At 37.1% G+C, this 17534-nt stretch overlaps 1 protein-coding gene and 1 non-coding gene across 10 annotated transcripts in view; both read left to right on the top strand.

Annotated features, from left to right (window-relative positions):
* Positions 1-17534, top strand: part of FHIT (fragile histidine triad diadenosine triphosphatase) — a 1503390-nt gene that overhangs the window by 387415 nt on the left and 1098441 nt on the right. The gene's annotated exons all lie outside the window — the stretch shown is intronic.
* LOC112439533 (small nucleolar RNA U3) lies at positions 4633-4849 on the top strand. The gene has a single exon (XR_003027797.1). It is a non-coding gene; the product is annotated as a small nucleolar RNA U3 (small nucleolar RNA).

The raw sequence follows: 17534 nt of genomic DNA, 5'->3' as shown, positions 1-17534 counted from the left end.
TATGATATCTGATATATGATATATATGGAATATATCATATATACATGATATATATGGAATATATCATATATACATGATATATATGGAATATATCGTATATACATGATATATATGGAATATATCGTATATACATGATATATATGATATATCGTATATACATGATATATATGATATATATCGTATATACATGATATATATGGATATATATCGTATATACATGATATATATGGATATATATCGTATATACATGATATATATGGATACATATCGTATATACATGATATATATGGATACATATCGTATATACATGATATATATGGATACATATCGTATATACATGATATATATGGATACATATCGTATATACATGATATATATGGATATATATCGTATATACATGATATATATGGATATATGTATCGTATATACATGATATATATGGATATATGTATCGTATATACATGATATATATGGATATATGTATCGTATATACATGATATATATGGATATATGTATTGTATATACATGATATATATGGATATATGTATCGTATATACATATATACATTACATATGTATATATGTATACATATATTATATATATACGTATATAATGTATCAAATATACATTGTATATGTATATATGTATCATATATACAGATATATGTATATATGTATCATATATACAGATATATGTATATATGTATCATATATACAGATATATATGTATATATGATACATATATATCATGTATATATGATACATATATACATATATATCATGTATATATGTATCATATATACATGATATATATGTATATATGTATCATATATACATGATATATATGTATATATGTATCATATATACATGATATATATGTATATATGTATCATATATACATGATATATATGTATATATGTATCATATATACATATGATGTATGTCGTATATACATATGATGTATGTCGTATATACATATGATGTATGTCGTATATACCACATATACATATGATGTATGTCGTATATACCACATATACATATGATGTATGTCGTATATACCACATATACATATGATGTATGTCGTATATACCACATATACATATGATGTATGTCGTATATACCACATATACATATGATGTATGTCGTATATACCACGTATACATATGATGTATGTCGTATATACCATATATCAGATATATCATATATATGTATCTTTTTTTTTTTGAGATGTAGTCTCACTTCTTCACCAGGCTGGAGTGCAATGGCACAATCTCGGCTCACTGCAACCTCCGCCTCCCAGGTTCAAGCAATTCTCCTACCTCAGTCTCCCCAGTAGCTGGGATTACAGGCACGTGCCACCACACCTGGCTAATTTTTGTAGTTTTAGTAGAGACAGGGTTTCACCATGTTGGCCAGGCTGGTCTTGAGCTCCTGACCTCAAGTGATCCACCCACCTCAGTTTCCCAAAGGGCTGGGATTACAGGCATGAGCCACCGTGCTCGGCAAAAAAAAAAAATCGTATTCAGAATCCACTGCAAATGTTTCTGAAGGGTGGCTCTCCTAGGAGGTTCTTAGGTAGGATCCAGGTTCTTTCCATCCTGTAGCTCTAAATTCTTTAACAAGTAGCCTTCAGGGTGCCTGAGAAGGGAAAAGGAGAGTGAGGAGTAGAGTCTAGAGGATTTCTGTAGGCCCATCCAGGAAAGGGTGTACATCACTTCTGCCACATTCCATTGATTGGAACTCAGTCATTTGGACCCACCTAACTCCACTGAAGCTTGGAAATGCGTTCTACCTGTGTGCATGGGTGGAAATGCAGTCTACCTGTGCACATGGGTGAATACTAATAATCTCTGCTAGAAAAACTGACAACAGCAGCAAAACAATATTAATACCATTAACATCTAACATTTATTAAGCTCTTCTGTGCACGCATAGTAATTTACCTGATACAGCTGAGAGTCGAAAAGGTTGAATACCTTGCCTAAGTTTATGAAGAAGTCTATGAGGAGCCCAGAGATGAACACAGGTCTGCTTCGTTCCAAAAAACATGTGCTTAACCACTATTCTATACTCCTATTGGGATAGGAATTGAATACTGCTCTTAGTGGGGCTTTATTTTTATGAAATAGAAACAAAACCTGTAAATACCACAAATGCAGAATGTTCTAGACTTCCAGAACCGCTAAAACAATTCTTCCTAAAGAGCTGCTGAAATCCTTTTTAGGGAATATCAATATACAGATTGCATTCCAAGTTTTTGTCTGGATCACAGATGAATAGACAGGGAGAGATGAATGTCCTGGGGGAACACTATCATGGTGCTTTTTAAATCATCCTGTTGCACTTAGGCATTGCAGCCTGTGATTATATATATTTCAGATAAGTTTTCTGTAGTCCAGAGGGATTGCTAGCCAAGGTAATGAGCACTGCTAGGAATCTTGACAGCAAACTGTAAATGGTCTCAATGCCACAGACTTTCAAGAAACTGGGACCTTCTCTAAGTGAATGGCTATTTCTGTCCTATTTAAGTAATTCATTCTCATCTGTCTCCGATTAGTGGTGAGCCTTGTGTCATATGTGATAGTTATAATAAGGCACTTACCAAAACTTCCTTTTAAGGGTGGAAGGCATTTTGGGTTTGATTGTCATGGAGCAAGGTAGAAGAAAGAAGCCCTCACTTCATAAAAGGCCACACTGGTAGACAAAGCAATATGAAGGGGTGTAATATGTGAACAGAGTTCACAATCTTCCTTTAGAATGAAAGTGCAGCGGTTTCCTGGAATGTTTTAATCGAGTTTTCAGGGTCTGAAAGCTGACCATACATGTGATGGTTCTGAATGATGCTCCCTTCATTATCGGCCTCTGCTTTGACCATGTTATAGCACACAATTCTCAATGAGTTCTCTATTTTGTGCCATTGAAATGGGAACTTCTAATTTTACTGCTTAAAAGTGTGTTTTTCTTTTTAGTAAAATCAAGCCTGTTCTTTTTTCCTGTCTCCTTCTCTGTGGAATACTGCCTTTCTCTATTCATTTGCTTACAAGAGAATCTGCACTATCATACTGGTTAGATCTTTAAGTACTCATTAAGTGTTCATTGCATACACACCATGTGTCAAGCACTGTGCTAGGCACTGGGCTGGAGTAGTGACCAAGACAAACATGGACCTACCTGATCATAAGGAAGTCGTGTGCTCAGGTGAGCACTAGTACTTTTTGCCACAAATAACAAAACAATAACACCCATAGTAATACTACCTAACAATTATTAAGCTCTTATAGGCTAGTGATCCAGTTGATTTATTTTTCCTTTTAAGAGATGGAATCTTAAAAAGCCCAGGCTGGAGTGTAGAGGCATGATTATGGCTCACTGCAGCCTTGAACTCCTGGGCTCAGTTGATCCTCCTGCCTCAGCCTCCCAAGTAACTAGAACTACAGGCATACATCACCATATCCACCTATTTTTTCATTTTTTGTAGAGATGGAGTCTCGCTTTGTTGCCCAGGCTGGTCTTGAACTCCTGGCCTGAAGTGATCCTCCCACTTTGGCATCCCAAAGTTGGGATTACAGGCATGAGCCACCAGGCCCAGGACCAGTTGTGTTTATATTCTGTCTCAGATGTTGATGGGCAGAACAATAAAGAACTCTTGATAACATTTATTGCATGCTAACTCTGTGGCAAGCACTGGGATGAAAGCTTTCCATGTATTATTTAATCTTCACAAACCCTTATTGAAAAGCTTTTGTCATTATCCCCATTTTAAAGATGAGGAAACTAAGGCTTATAGGGATTAGAGGGATTATATCACCTCACACAGCTGATAAGTAGTGAAGCTGGGCTGTCAAATGCTGTCTGATACCTTAGCTTGTGCTCTAAACTCAGTTGTACAAAATCATGGAACATGATAGGGAGGACACTGATTTTCCTTTAATGTCTAGGTAAAATAGTAAAAGGTATACCCCAGCCATTAAACCACTCTGAGTAACTTTTTTCTATTCTTATTATTTTACCATGAGTCTGTTTTTCATACATGCCCTTGAACTATTAGAATCCCCCCTCCCAAGATGGCATCCATACAATGGTAAATTACACCTGGCCATTTACTGTATGTATGTTCAGGCTTGTTACACATCAGAAAGAGACAGACATGATCCTTGCCTTTATGGATCTTACAATGTAAAGGAGAAGAGAGTCAATCAACCACAAGTGTGATGAGTATTATAAAAAAGGAAGCAGAGTGCTATGGCAAGTATATCACATTGGGAAGGTAACCTGGTTTTGGAGTGGGGCGTGGTTGAGGATAATCTCCATGTGGAGTGAAGTACAATCTCAGAAGCCAAGTATGAGTAGGCATTAGACCAGTGAAGAGGAAGTCCAGGATGTTACATGGTTTTGAGGCCTGAGAGAGTACAATAGGGTCCACGCACTGAAGAAGATGGCAGGTGGGAGCATAGAGAAGGCAGAGTGTGGTGGGAGATAAAGACAGTGAGGCAGGCGGGGGTGGACAATGAAGGAAGGCCTTGTGGATTGTGACAAGGTTTTAGGATCTTATCATGGAAGCAGTAGTGAGCCACTGAAGATCTCTGGGCAGAGTGGGAACAGGAAATATTTGGATCTTTAAAAGATCACTTTGAAGACTATATTTCCAGGGGTCATTTCTGTGGTTCATTACTTAAAGGAGTTTCCCCAAGTGTGTAGAGCACTGGAAACCACAGGAAGATATGCAATGTTCTCTCCCGAGCACGAAGCTCGTTCTTGGTGTTGCTTCACTGCAACTGCCATTTGCCATTGATTATTGTTTTTTTCTTCCTTTGGGGAGATTAAGAGGAAGAGGACACAGTCTGAGTGATCTTCATTTTTAAAAAAATCTCTTTGGCTGCAGTATGCAAAAGGAGTTAAACTGAGGAAAACTGGAAGCCTTGGAGTAGGGTTATTGCCATTCTGCTATTCTAAGATTTGGTGAATCAACCCCCTTTCCCCCCCAGATCTGTGCCTTTTGCAATTTTGAAGACGTATGTCAGGGCTAACCCCACCTCTGTCTAGCAAGAAGCAAGTTTATCTGCCTCGAATGCATTACCATTTTGGTTGATGGCCTCTGAACGTTTTCCATCACAGTCTTCTGCCTCTCCTCCATATTCTTTGCTAAATAACATGTTGGGAATGGTCTCCTTGTCCTCCACATCAAATACTTTAACTGAAACACCATCATAATTACAACTTAATTTCTCTCATTCAAACAGAGGTGATGCATCTTCTCCCCAAAATAAAAGCCTCCTTAAGCTTACACTCTCACACTCCATAACATGGGTGTTTACAAGGTTCTTTGCTTTTCTTGCTTGTTGTTACGTCTTTTGAATTGGATTCACCCTCATTCTAACTCATTCATCTTGTCAGCCTTAAATTAAGAGTTTCTTAGGGCTGGAGAGAGGGAAACATATATCCTTCTAGGCTGTGGAAAGTACACTACAGAACACTAGAACTCTAAGGGAGTGCCACAGGGATACAACAATGAATGTAGTTTTGTAGTTACTCTTGAATGTACTCTTGGCCCATAACACATGGAAGATGATGTTAAGATAGTATGTGAGTTCTGAATGCTTTCAGCTGCCTGTAACAGAAAATTAAAGTGATAGTGCTGAAATCACAGGGATATTTATTACTATGAGAAAACAGGAGGTAGAGGATCCCAGGGTTAGTTTGGCAACTCAGTAATATCATAAAGGACCCAGTGTCTTTCATACTCAGGCTTTTTCCTCTTTTGGCTATTGCCTCATGGTCACAAGACGGCTTCTACAGCTCTAAGCACAAAGTGTTAACATGACAGCATCTAAAACAGGAAAGAAGAGGCATATGAAGAAAAGGCTTTCTCCTCTTGCAACTATGACTTTTTACCAAAGGTGAAAAATCTTTCATGAGTCCCCCAGTGTATGTCCACTCATTGGTTAGATCTAGGTCACATGCCTACTACTGAATACCAATCAATGGCAAAAGAACACAGCATTGCCATGATTGGGTTAGACCAGTCATTATTCATTATCTAAGGCTAAGCACATGCTGCCCGTCAGAATTTGGGTTTTGTTATCAGAGAAGAAGGAGAATACATTTTGTCACATTTGGATTAAGAACAGAAAACCATAACACTTCTAAATGGTGTTCTAAGAGGAATACCATAGTAGGAAATTTCAGAGATGAGGAAATGAAAGCAAATGAGATGACTGACTCCCTAGTTCCCTGGCACAAAAGAGATCTTGAGTAATTCCCTGAACCTCCCTAGATAGGAAGAGGCACTTAGCCATGTCTGCTTACCACAGATACTTGTGTATGGCAGGCATTGGTTGTTCCCTTCCTAAGATCCACTTTACATCCATTCTTTCCTAACAGAAATCTGATTTTGTTTGGAGCAGCAATGCTCAGCTCATATCCAGCTTCCCACACTCTCTTACAGTTAGGAAAGACTGTATGACCCATTTGTGGCTGGGCAAATGTATGTGGAAGTCACTGGATGGAACTTTCTGGAAAGCTTTTAGAAAGGGACTGACTTGGCTGGCATCCTCTTTCCCCTTTGCCTTTCCCCCTCTTCTTGCCTAGGGAGAGTGTGTCAAACTTGGAGATCCAGCAGCCATCTATAACAATGAAAGTGAAAGCCTCACTGAAGGACAGCAGAGGAAAAAAAAAAAAAATAGAAGTAGCCTGGGGCATTCATGACACCATGAGATACCAGCTAAGTGTCAGATTATACCTTCAGACATCTTGTTGCATGAAAAACAAAACAAAACACGCACACATGCATATCCAGAAAAGAAAGCTTTCTGTGTTTAAATCACTGTTGGGCTGTTGGTTAGCTAGATTGCAATTAATGCAGCTGAAAGCAATCCCAAGTGATACACCTTCCAAACCTAAAAACACTGAATGAGACAGTGAAGATGCATTTAAGTATTACTAAGTGCCAAAGGAAATATAAGAAGCTTTGTATGAGAAAAGTTAGGGAAAGAGAGGAAGTGAAAAATACAGTTGGTCTGATGTGGCCATGAAATGTCCTGGTGTTGGAACACTTGGAGCTTACTCTATCAGTGTTACCATATGCTTGTGGGATATGATACCCAGGTGGCCAGATGATTTGGAGGAACCACAACCCAAGAAGTTTACATTCTAGTCCCACTGGTGAATCTGAACATTTACACTTCCTTCAACCTGGGTATTATGTTTTAGGTATTTGGATATTATGCTTACTTTTGTTTGGTGTTTACGGTTTTTCACAGTAAGGTAATCAGGACTCACATTAAGTTTTACATGAAGATATCTTTGCAGTGTTACTAAGGACACCAAAGGGACTATGTTTAACAAATCTTGGGAAAAATCAGGTGTTTTTCTGTATGTGGAACATTTAAATACATTGCAGTTGAATGTTAATGCAAAAAAAAAATAAGGCTTTATTGTTGGTGATTACACTGCAAAGAAAAAGAGTACTTATGTTTCTTTCAGGATTTGCAGGTTTACTAACTAGTGGATTATTAGATAAAAGATGAAATGAAGCAGAGATCACAACTGCCATTAAGTCAGCTGGCACTTTATCTTAAAGGCAGAATTGCACTAAAATACACCACACATCCTCAAATACAAAGGTGAGGTTTGCTTCCCCCTGAATTTATTATCCCTCAGAAGAGACGACCTTGCTTTATATTTGGGTCCTTTCAAGTACTGCTTTAGGAAGTCACAGTGGGCTGAAGTGGCTTCACCCAAGGTTTCTTTTGGGTGCTCGTGAAGGTCATCTGCTAGGATCCATCAAAGAGGAGCAGGGAAATTGAACACAGTTAGTCATGATTCCAGGGGCTATGACTTCACAATTCCAACTATTGGATGTTGTTCCAAACAGCAATTTTGAAAATCTATTTAAAAAGCAATCCAAGAGACAAATACATCGTAGACATCAAAATATATACCTGTTCAAAGAAATATTTTTATTTAGAAGAAAAAGCTGCTAATATTATATAAATAGGTACTTGTGCCTTTAGAGACAACTTTCAGAAACACCATCATATATGATTCAAGGAGTGTCCTGTCTTGAACCAAGGGAAGAAAACTCAGTTGGAGGGCTAAAAAGGAGGCTCTTATACGGTGGAGATGCCCACATCAGAATTTGAATAAAGCATGTGTTGAGATGCTCACATAAGAATTTGAGTAAAGTGTATGTTTTTAAGTATCCAATTAAATTAATGAAATAAAAAGTATAGGTAGATATTTAACTATGTTTTTCATATCCCTATATGCTTAAATGTATAAGCTGGCCATTCTGCCTTTTGAAATTTGTTTAATATTTTTACTGAAAAAATGGAATATTTCTTTTTTAAAAAATCTTGATTTTTAGGGGATAGGGTCTCACTATGCTGCTCAGGCTTGTCTCAAACTCCTGGCCTCAAGGAGCCTTCCCACTTTGGCCTCCCAAAGTACTGAGATTACAGTGGAATATTTCTTTTTTTCAAGACTGCCTTATATTTGGCATTACTAACTACTCTTTTCAGTTTATTCTCACTATATCCTTTCTTGATACATTAAATTTTAATATAATATACAAAGTTTTAAGTGCCTAAAAGAGTTCTAGAGCGAGTGATGGAATGACATATGGCAGCTCATGAAAAAATATTACATACTTCATAAAGAGACATGCAGTTAGGTGCCAGACTGATGAAGAAAGTTGTTCATCTTTGGATTTGGGTTTGGGTTTAATACTTGCATTTGGGTTTTTATCTGGGTTTAATATTTGTATTAGTCAGGGTTCTCCAGAGAAACAGAATCAGTAGGATGTGTATATCCATATGTATAGAAAGAGATTTATTATGAGAAGTTGGCTCTTGTGACTATGGAGGCTGACAAGTCCCCAGATCTGTCATTGGCAAGCTAGGGACCCAGGAGACCCAATGGTGTAGTTTCTGTCCAATGGTCAACAGGCTTGAGACCCAGGAAGAGCCAGTGTTTCAGTTAGAGTCCAAAGGCAGGACACAATCAGTGTCCCAGCTAAAGACTATCAGGTAAGAGGAGTTTCCTCTTTCTTGCATGAGGGTTGGCTTTTTTTGGTCCTAATCAAGCCTTCAGCTGATTGGATGAAGTCCACACACATTAGGGAGGGCAATTGCTTTACTGCATCTGTTGATTTAAATATTAAAAGTGTGTCCAAAGCACCCTCACAGCCATACTCGGAATAAAGTTCGACCAAATATCTGGACACCTCATGGCCCAGTCAAGTTGATACATAAAATTAATCATCGTGACACTTATAGAAATGTGGACTTTGCTTTTTTTCTTTTTTTCAGGATTTATATCAAGGCTACTTTCAAAAAATATGTATAAAATATTACAAGTTTAACTATACCATAGAAAGACTCAGTACTGGCTTGTTTTATTTTGATTTTTTAAATTGAACTTATAAGGCGATTCTTGAGGGAACTTCCCTGAATATAATAATCTGTCTATATTGTTGATAGACTGCGTTAATGGGGTCTATGTGACATGATACAGTTCTGTGGGGCTGGCATCTTTTGTTTTTTGAGAAAGACTTTATGACATAAATGAGTGATCTTAAATATAATTGAGTTGCGCCTTGTGTGCATTGAACTTTTGCCAATTTAATCACACAGAATTGGCCAAAAAAGTGAGAGTAGGAAGTACTGATGTAAATAATATAGGTCATTCTGTTAGACGTTCCCCTCAATGAATATATGCCTCTTAGAAAATGTGAGATGGGCGCTGGGAGTCATTCTCATTTTCCTGAACCTCTTAGTGTGAGCATCTTAGTGCTGAGTGCGATTCCAGTGTTGACATATTCTGTTATATATGAAAAAATATATGCCTAGTAAATTCACACCAATGACTTCATCTGATCCTTGATCAAAGAAGGATCTGTTCTAATGCTAGAGGAAAGCCTCGATTGGACCTCCTGAGAAGCTGTACCATATTTTATTCTGTGGGGTAATTAAAGAGATTTCCAAGAGACTTTCTAAGCTCTGACTTAAAAACTATCTTCAATTTAAGATGCCACTCAGCTATCTTTGGTCTGGGATTGTGGCTTTCTTAACAGTAAATGTTAACTGCTAATGTTTTCAAGAGCATTATAATTTTAGGTTTGCTCTTTTAAAAGAGTATTTCTCCTCCCTCCTCCTGGAGATGATCTGGAATGCAAATGTGAGCTTTCCTTTGTGTATGTGTGTATATGGGAGTGAGTGTAAAAGGTTTCTTTGAAACCATCCCTGTGGGTAAGAAAGGCATCTAGCCTCTCTCTTATAGGTATGTGGGGACATTCACTTAGCTGTGTGCCTTATACCAGGGTTTACTGAAAAATACCAATAAGGTATACTGAATAAGATCCTATTCAAAGTAATGAGTAGGTTATATAAATTCTGCTTAGAGAAAAGAAACTTATAAGATAAAGACACCTCATCTGAAAGTGTGAAAGCCTTCAGTATAGTAGCTGGTGTTCTGGGTCAGCTGAGGAGAGGAGCTTTCTAAAGGAATTCATTGGACCTGGTTGGCCATAGGACATGGCAGGTGTGCATCTACTTTGGACAGGCACCTGGCTCTGGATAAACAAGTCGTGAGCACAATACCTTTTTGTCTTTATGGTGTTTTAATAAGTGTGTTTGGGAGGGAGGTACGGATGGGCAACAAGCAAATAAAGAAGAAAGTAATGGGATGCAATGAGAGATATTAACAAAATAAAAGATTAATGTAATGGAGTGAGTTGGTGGGAATGAGGAGTCTGCTTTAGATTGGATAGTCAGGGAAGGCCTCTCTGAAGAGATAACATTAGAGCTGAGACCTTAGTGATTTAAAGATGCAGAGCATGAGAGAGAGAGAGAGAGAGAGAGAGAGAGAGAAGTGCAGACACAAAGGCCCTAACATGGAAATGGCAACAAAGTACCACCCACTTTATTATTAGTTGCACCTGTGCCCAATACCTTCCAGTGTAGGACACTGATAAAGGTAGGTACTTTAGATTGGATAGTCAGCGAAGGCCTCTCTGAAGAGATAAGATTAGAGCTGGCCGAGGTCTTAAATGGGACTTCCTAAATGCCCCCTCAAACAAATAGCATGCTTAAGAATTCTGAATGGGGACCTGTGAGGGCATGGGGAAGAATGAAAGTATTGAGATAAAAACAAGAATCCCTGACATCGCCTGGGCTCATGGATGCTATTGCCTCAAATTAGAAAGAAGGCAGGAAAGAGGGAAGGAAATAGTTAGCCTGACCTGAGGGATTAGGGTTTTTTCAACTTAGAAGAGACGAAGTAGAAGTGGGGGAAGGCACTTTTATTGTATAGTGACCATGCCACTTAGTAAATAAGACTCAATATGCTTGAATTTGACCAATTACATTAGGAATTGCTCCTTGGAGAGACATGGGATATAGAGAGAGAGAGAGAAAGCATGGCAAGCCTATTTTCTACCTATTTTCATACCTATTTTAAGGGTGAAGACTCCAAGCGCATAGATAAGAAATTTGCCCAACAGGTAAATGGCAGAAATGGCATTTAGAAGCAGGTCTGTTTGATACCAAAGTAAACCAGACTGCTCTTTTTAGAGATCAGATCGGAATCAATCAATTTTTCATTCTCATGCTCTGAAAGAATTTACTTATCTTCCAAAGTAAAAACCTCACTTACTCTGTTGGATCGGACCTAATTATTTTCATGGTTTCATTTAGATATTTGGCTTTATTTTTGAAATCATAACAATTTTATATATATATATATATATATATATACACATTTCATTTTTGTATTAACAAAAGTCCTGTAGGGAAATGACAATTTTATTCTCTTTGGGTTGAGAGGTAGATGTCCCATTGTTCAGTCTGTTCCTATGGAAAGAATTGACAACAATCCTAAATGGTATAATCACACATCTACGTTGGTACACGGAAGGGCCAAAAGCCAAATAGTATTCCTTGTCAAATTTCTTTGCTTTCATTCTCATTCTCTCTGTCTCTCCCTCTCTCCCTTCTCTTCCCTTTCTTCCCAGTCTCTTAGCAAATATCTACTTCTTGTTCTTCCCTTATATAAAAGGTTAACATGTGAAAATCTAGTTAAAATTACATGGTTTTCCCTTTCAGGAGATGGTTTTGCAACTAATGATAAAAATATTCAGTCTCCATGGATAACTATAGTAAATATACTTTAAAAGGAATGTATTTTCTGAAATAGAGGCTCATAATGTTATATCCAAATTTATAACTGATTACCTATTCCTTTGGTTTCAAATCTATGTTTGTCCCTAGTTTTCAATTTCAATTTTAAAGTGTTTAGTAACTTCTCAAGTATGTAGACACAGAATTGGGTGGTATTTGGGAGTAACATCTACTTAAGGTCAGCTCGATGAGCTTTCTTGGAAAAAAAATCCATTATATACAAAATTTTAACCCATAACAATAAAAAATAGCTACCAGTTTGAATGCTTACCACCTGCTAGACATTGTGTTTATTTTACAAAGATTACCTCATTTCATCTTTATAACAATATGGTGAGGTAAGTATCTATATTCTTATTTTTCAGACAAGGAAATCAAAGCTCAGGAAAGTTAAATGACTTACTCTAGGTTGTATTCAAATTAAGTGCCAGAGGCTGGATTTGAACCCATATCTGTCTGACTCCAAAGCCTGGACCTCCAATTTTCCGAAAACACTGAGTTGAAATCTTCAGGGGTTGAAGGGTGGCCATCTATGAAGTGTTTGGCATGGGTTGAAAGAATGTGCTGTAACTCTACTCATCATCTTGCAAAGTGATAAAACCTACAGCTGAGATCTGAGACCTGGAGCCATGACATTCCAAAAGTCTAAAAATCTCCTTTTAGTTAAAATTGCAAAAAAATTATCTTAAAAAGTACAATTTGATAGTAAAGTTCTCAATAGTTTCTAAATGAAAACCCCTGTAAATGTAGAAGAACTGTGCTTAAGGCCCAGGAGGGCATAGAAATGAAAGGTAGAAATAAAAGAGTTTCAACTTAAAGGAAATAAAAGAAAGCTAAACCATCTTATGAAAAATAATTGGAAGCAGATTTCAATAAAGGAAGAGGGATGGAAAATAGACTAATGCCAAAGGGGAACTGAAGACAATGATGTCTGGATTCAGTCATTTGGGAGCTGCCTAGAGGCCACAGCCATTGGCACTCCATAAATTTGTGATGGTGTGCAGCAATAAGTAGGAAGTGCAAACTAGGGGAAAGAGGAAAAGGAAGTGACTGAGTTGCATTGCACCATAAATCCAGGAGTAACATATTCTCTCTACATATGTCAAGGGTAAAATTGTGCCTCAAGTTCTTTATTGCATTTGGCATACCTTATTCCCATAAAGAAATACCCTGGAGGGAGTTCATATGGGGACCAAAAAAAATGAGTGTATCACAGAAATGTCGACTAATAGGAAAATTCATTTGACTTTCCTTCTTCCTGTGGTTTTACCACAGGCAGAAATTTCAAGGTAAGGAAGAAGAAAAGAAGAAAGGGAGGAAGGAAAGGAGAAGGGACGGAAAAGGATTCCAGTTTCTGAATTTTTGTGGCATCCTACTGTAAGTGGCAATAAAAGGGGCTTGTGGGTGTATTTTCCAAGATAAGAATGAATAGATAACATGAGTTCATGTGCTTTCCTGGGAGAGTTGATAGGGATGCTTTTTTTGGGAAAGAAAGGGGATCTCCTCATTTGATAGCCCTGTGATTTGAGCCTGATGTGCTGTTAAGGCTTGGGAAAGGTAGCCCCAGTCAGGGGTCCAATCTTCTGCAATGTGATCCAAGCATAAAGAAGTGCTTCTGTGTGCAGTGGATTCACCATACGCCCACTTAGGAACCCAGCATCAGGTGTAGATCTTCACCATGCCTAAAATGTGCAAGCAACAGCTGTTCAGAGGTACCCTAACTGGAAATGCCATCTTGGAAAGAAAAGGTGCAGGTTGTCATATTCTTCTCCACAGGATTTTAAAGAGCAATGTGTTTGTGGGTCTGATGAAACAAGAGTTAGATTAAAATGTAGCACCCTATTGAGTATCTGCTCTGGGCCAGACCCTGTGGATGATGCTTTTGCCTATTAAATAAGGTTATCAGCCAGGCTCATTGGCTCATGCCTTTAATCCTGGCACTTTGGGAGGCCAAGGTGGGTGGATCACCTGAGGTCAGGAGTTCAAGACCAGCCTGGCCAATATGGTGAAACCTTGTTTCTACTAAAAATACAAAAATTAGCTGGGCTTTGTGGTGCATACCTGTAATCCCAGCTACTCGGGAGGCTGAGGCAGGAGAATTGCTTGAACCTGGGAGGTGGAGGTTGCAGTGAGCTGAGATCATGCCACTGCACTCCAGGCTGGGCGACAGAGCAAGACTCCATCTCAAAGAAAAAAAAAAAGAAAGATTATGTTATTTAATCTTAACAATGACAAATACATCCATTAATGCATATGTTCAAGTTATGAAATGTGAATATTAAAACAGTGGAATAAGCCCTGTTGGAGGGTTTACAGCTTTGCACTTCATCACCTACCTGATAAAAACTCAGAGGTGGAGATTTGCTAGTTTCTTAAAGAAGAGGTTGTTTGAATACCCTAATATCTGTAGGTGGACTTTTCTTTGCTTCCTTCTTTATTCTAACTCAACTGATTTTCTCAAATATTCACTGTCAGTCTTGAATACACAAAGCAATGTAACTTGCACCCTACAGGTGATTAAAGTGATCTTCAATGGTAAGTTTGACTATATGCAACATTTACCTTAGGCTCTGGCTTTAGAACTCAAATCCTCTCCCTCAGGATATGACTTTGCTATATTTGTGTATAGGTTATTTAGATCCTTGGGAATGTCTTGAAGTTTTTGTTTGCTACATACCTAAATGTGTTTCTAACTCCTACATTCTCTCTTATTGTTTCACATATGCTCTTGCTTTGTGGTACATCTTTTTTAGAGACAGGTATCATTTACAAATATATAATACATTAAGCAGAAGGGTGATAACCTTTTAATTTAGCTTCAGGTTTTAAAATTTTATGTATTGCCTTAAGAATAGGGCATGCTGTATTATGTAGTGTTGCTCTCTAACAATGTAGCTAAGCTGTTAAAGACAAGCAGAGCCCTCAGATTCCAGTTGAGGTTCAGTCCACGTTTTTCTGGGCAATCTATCTATATAGAAAAGGAATAAAGCCATAAGTGCTTATGACTTTCTTAATAATCTTATGCAAAAGGCTTATCATACAAGTTACAAGGTTTTCTTTTATTTTTCTCTTATACCTTTGTTTAGATATGTTGCCAGTTGTTTAAAACTGCATTACTATGTATCAGCCATTACCTCTTATGTATTTGACACTGACAGACATTTTTACTGTAATGTTTTCATATAAATTTATTAATTACTCAAGGAGTCTTTGAGGTTGTCCCAGACATCGACCTGTGAGTTAATGGTGAAATTTCATTTACAGCAGGCTGAGAGCTCTTGAAAATTTATGGGATGATCAAGTTTATTTCTGGGGTGTGTGTGTTTATGACATGTAAAGGTAACTGAAGTCTGCATATGAAATAATCAGCATCAGAACTGGAGGATATTTGTATAACCTAAATAAATCCTGGGGCCCCATGTGGTTCAATCTTAAGATAGCATCGCAAGTGAAATAATTAAAAAATAATTCCAAATTTTATTTTTACCTCTCCAAGAATTTTGAAAACTATTTTATGCATTACACATGGCAACTGTCCTTAAAATCCCCTGTTATCTTTCTTCTTCCTGGTGATCTTTCTCTCTGTGCTCTGCTCAGAAGCCAGACGTTGTCTCTCTCTTAATCATTTACCCTTAAATAGCTATGGTAGTTCTATTAAGTCTGCAGCCTTAGTTTTTTGGTTTTTTTGTTTGTTTGTTTGTTTGTTTTTAGTTTACTCCTACCTTTCTAATTATTTTTTTCTTATTGTTCACATAATTCTGCATCACAAAAAAAATTTTATTTTTTAAGAAAGTGGATTAAGGGGAAAGGCTAAAAAAATAAATTTGTGGGGAAATGGAAAGCTTGGAACACTAACATTTTTACAAAATTTGCCCTTAATATATTTAAACATTGATTAAATACAATTCTTACTAAATTCATTGTTAGAACCAAGCTTGGAGTAAAGAATTATGAATTCCTTTGAAAATAAACTTCATATTCAGAATGAATTTAATAAATAGAAGTAGTAGAAGCCAAAAATAATGGGATTTATTAATTTAGAACAAATCTAGAGTAGACTATCAGAAAAAATCCAGCAGATCACATGATTGTAACATAGTTAGTGAATAAATATGCACTCTTAGGGAAAATGATCAGGGGGTCATAGGGGACCACGAATAATAAGGCAGCTATGTAGCGCTAATGAAGAGCAAGCTGAATTCAGAAATAAATCAAGAAAATGAGAAGCATTTTCTTTACTTCATATTAAACCTGTATAGACATTTCTAGTTCTTGTACTGATTTGAAAAGGATTCAGAAAAATTTCAACTAAGTTTGGAAGATAGTCACAAATATGATTAATTATATATGAAAGGAAAAAGCCAAAGTGTGATTTTTATGAGAAGAATACCATTAGCTACCTTTGCACTTTCACTTGTGGCATTAAGAAAGAATTGATTTATATAACAGTGAAGCATATTTGGTCAGTCATTGGGGAAAATTATCACATGAAATTAAGTGGCAGAATTTTTTTAAAAAAAATAGAAAATGTGTTGAATCACATCCTGGGGAAGTCTTAAGAAACAGGTTTTAGCATCGGGCCTTTACAACTGTGGAGGCAGGAAAAAGAATGCTGTGGGTTTATGTGTATAGGGTTTTTTCCTGCCCTAGAGTCAATGATTTTATGAAATACCTAAGAAAATCTATTCCCCAGGATTGTACAAAATGCCTTCATTCCTCTTGTTGATATACATGATTTATTTCTTGTTTCTGGAACTTCCTACTTCTGCTTTTCACCAAAATTTTAATCGGTTACCTAATCAATAAACTTTTCTCCTGTTTGTCTCATTTAACATTTGTCCAAATCAGAATGGGTGAATAAGATTCTACTAAACACTATAGTATGCCTTTGTATTATTTATAAGGTATTTGCTAAGCTCTGTATTTCCTTGGAGAGAGTTAACTTTTTCCAACAAAATTATATTAAATCATAAGTGCTCTTGCCCTATTTTGAAATCAGTGGCATGTCTTTAAGATATATATCCAAGCTCTATTTTTCACTGCTATTTCTCCCTCTTGACCAGAAATACATACATGTATGCTTGCTTTACCCGTAGTGTGTCAGGATTGAGGTAGCCTGTAAATTAACTTTATTTCTTAGAAATATGCAGCAATCATGTACTCTACCCAGAGCCCTCCTATAGTTACCTGCCTTGGACAAGAAGAGAAGGATGAACACTAGGTCATTCTCTCCTGCTTATCATGGTGTGCTTGTGTCTTTCATTAACACAGAGAAAAAGAAATTCATGATAGGCTTTCCTTCATTTCATTTCAAACAAGTATAGGATTTTTACTATGCTTGCAAGAAATTATATACAGT

This window comes from Pan paniscus, chromosome 2 (assembly GCF_029289425.2).
Source record: "Pan paniscus chromosome 2, NHGRI_mPanPan1-v2.0_pri, whole genome shotgun sequence".
Lineage (NCBI taxonomy): Eukaryota > Metazoa > Chordata > Mammalia > Primates > Hominidae > Pan > Pan paniscus.
This window is presented reverse-complemented; position numbering and strand designations above follow the sequence as displayed.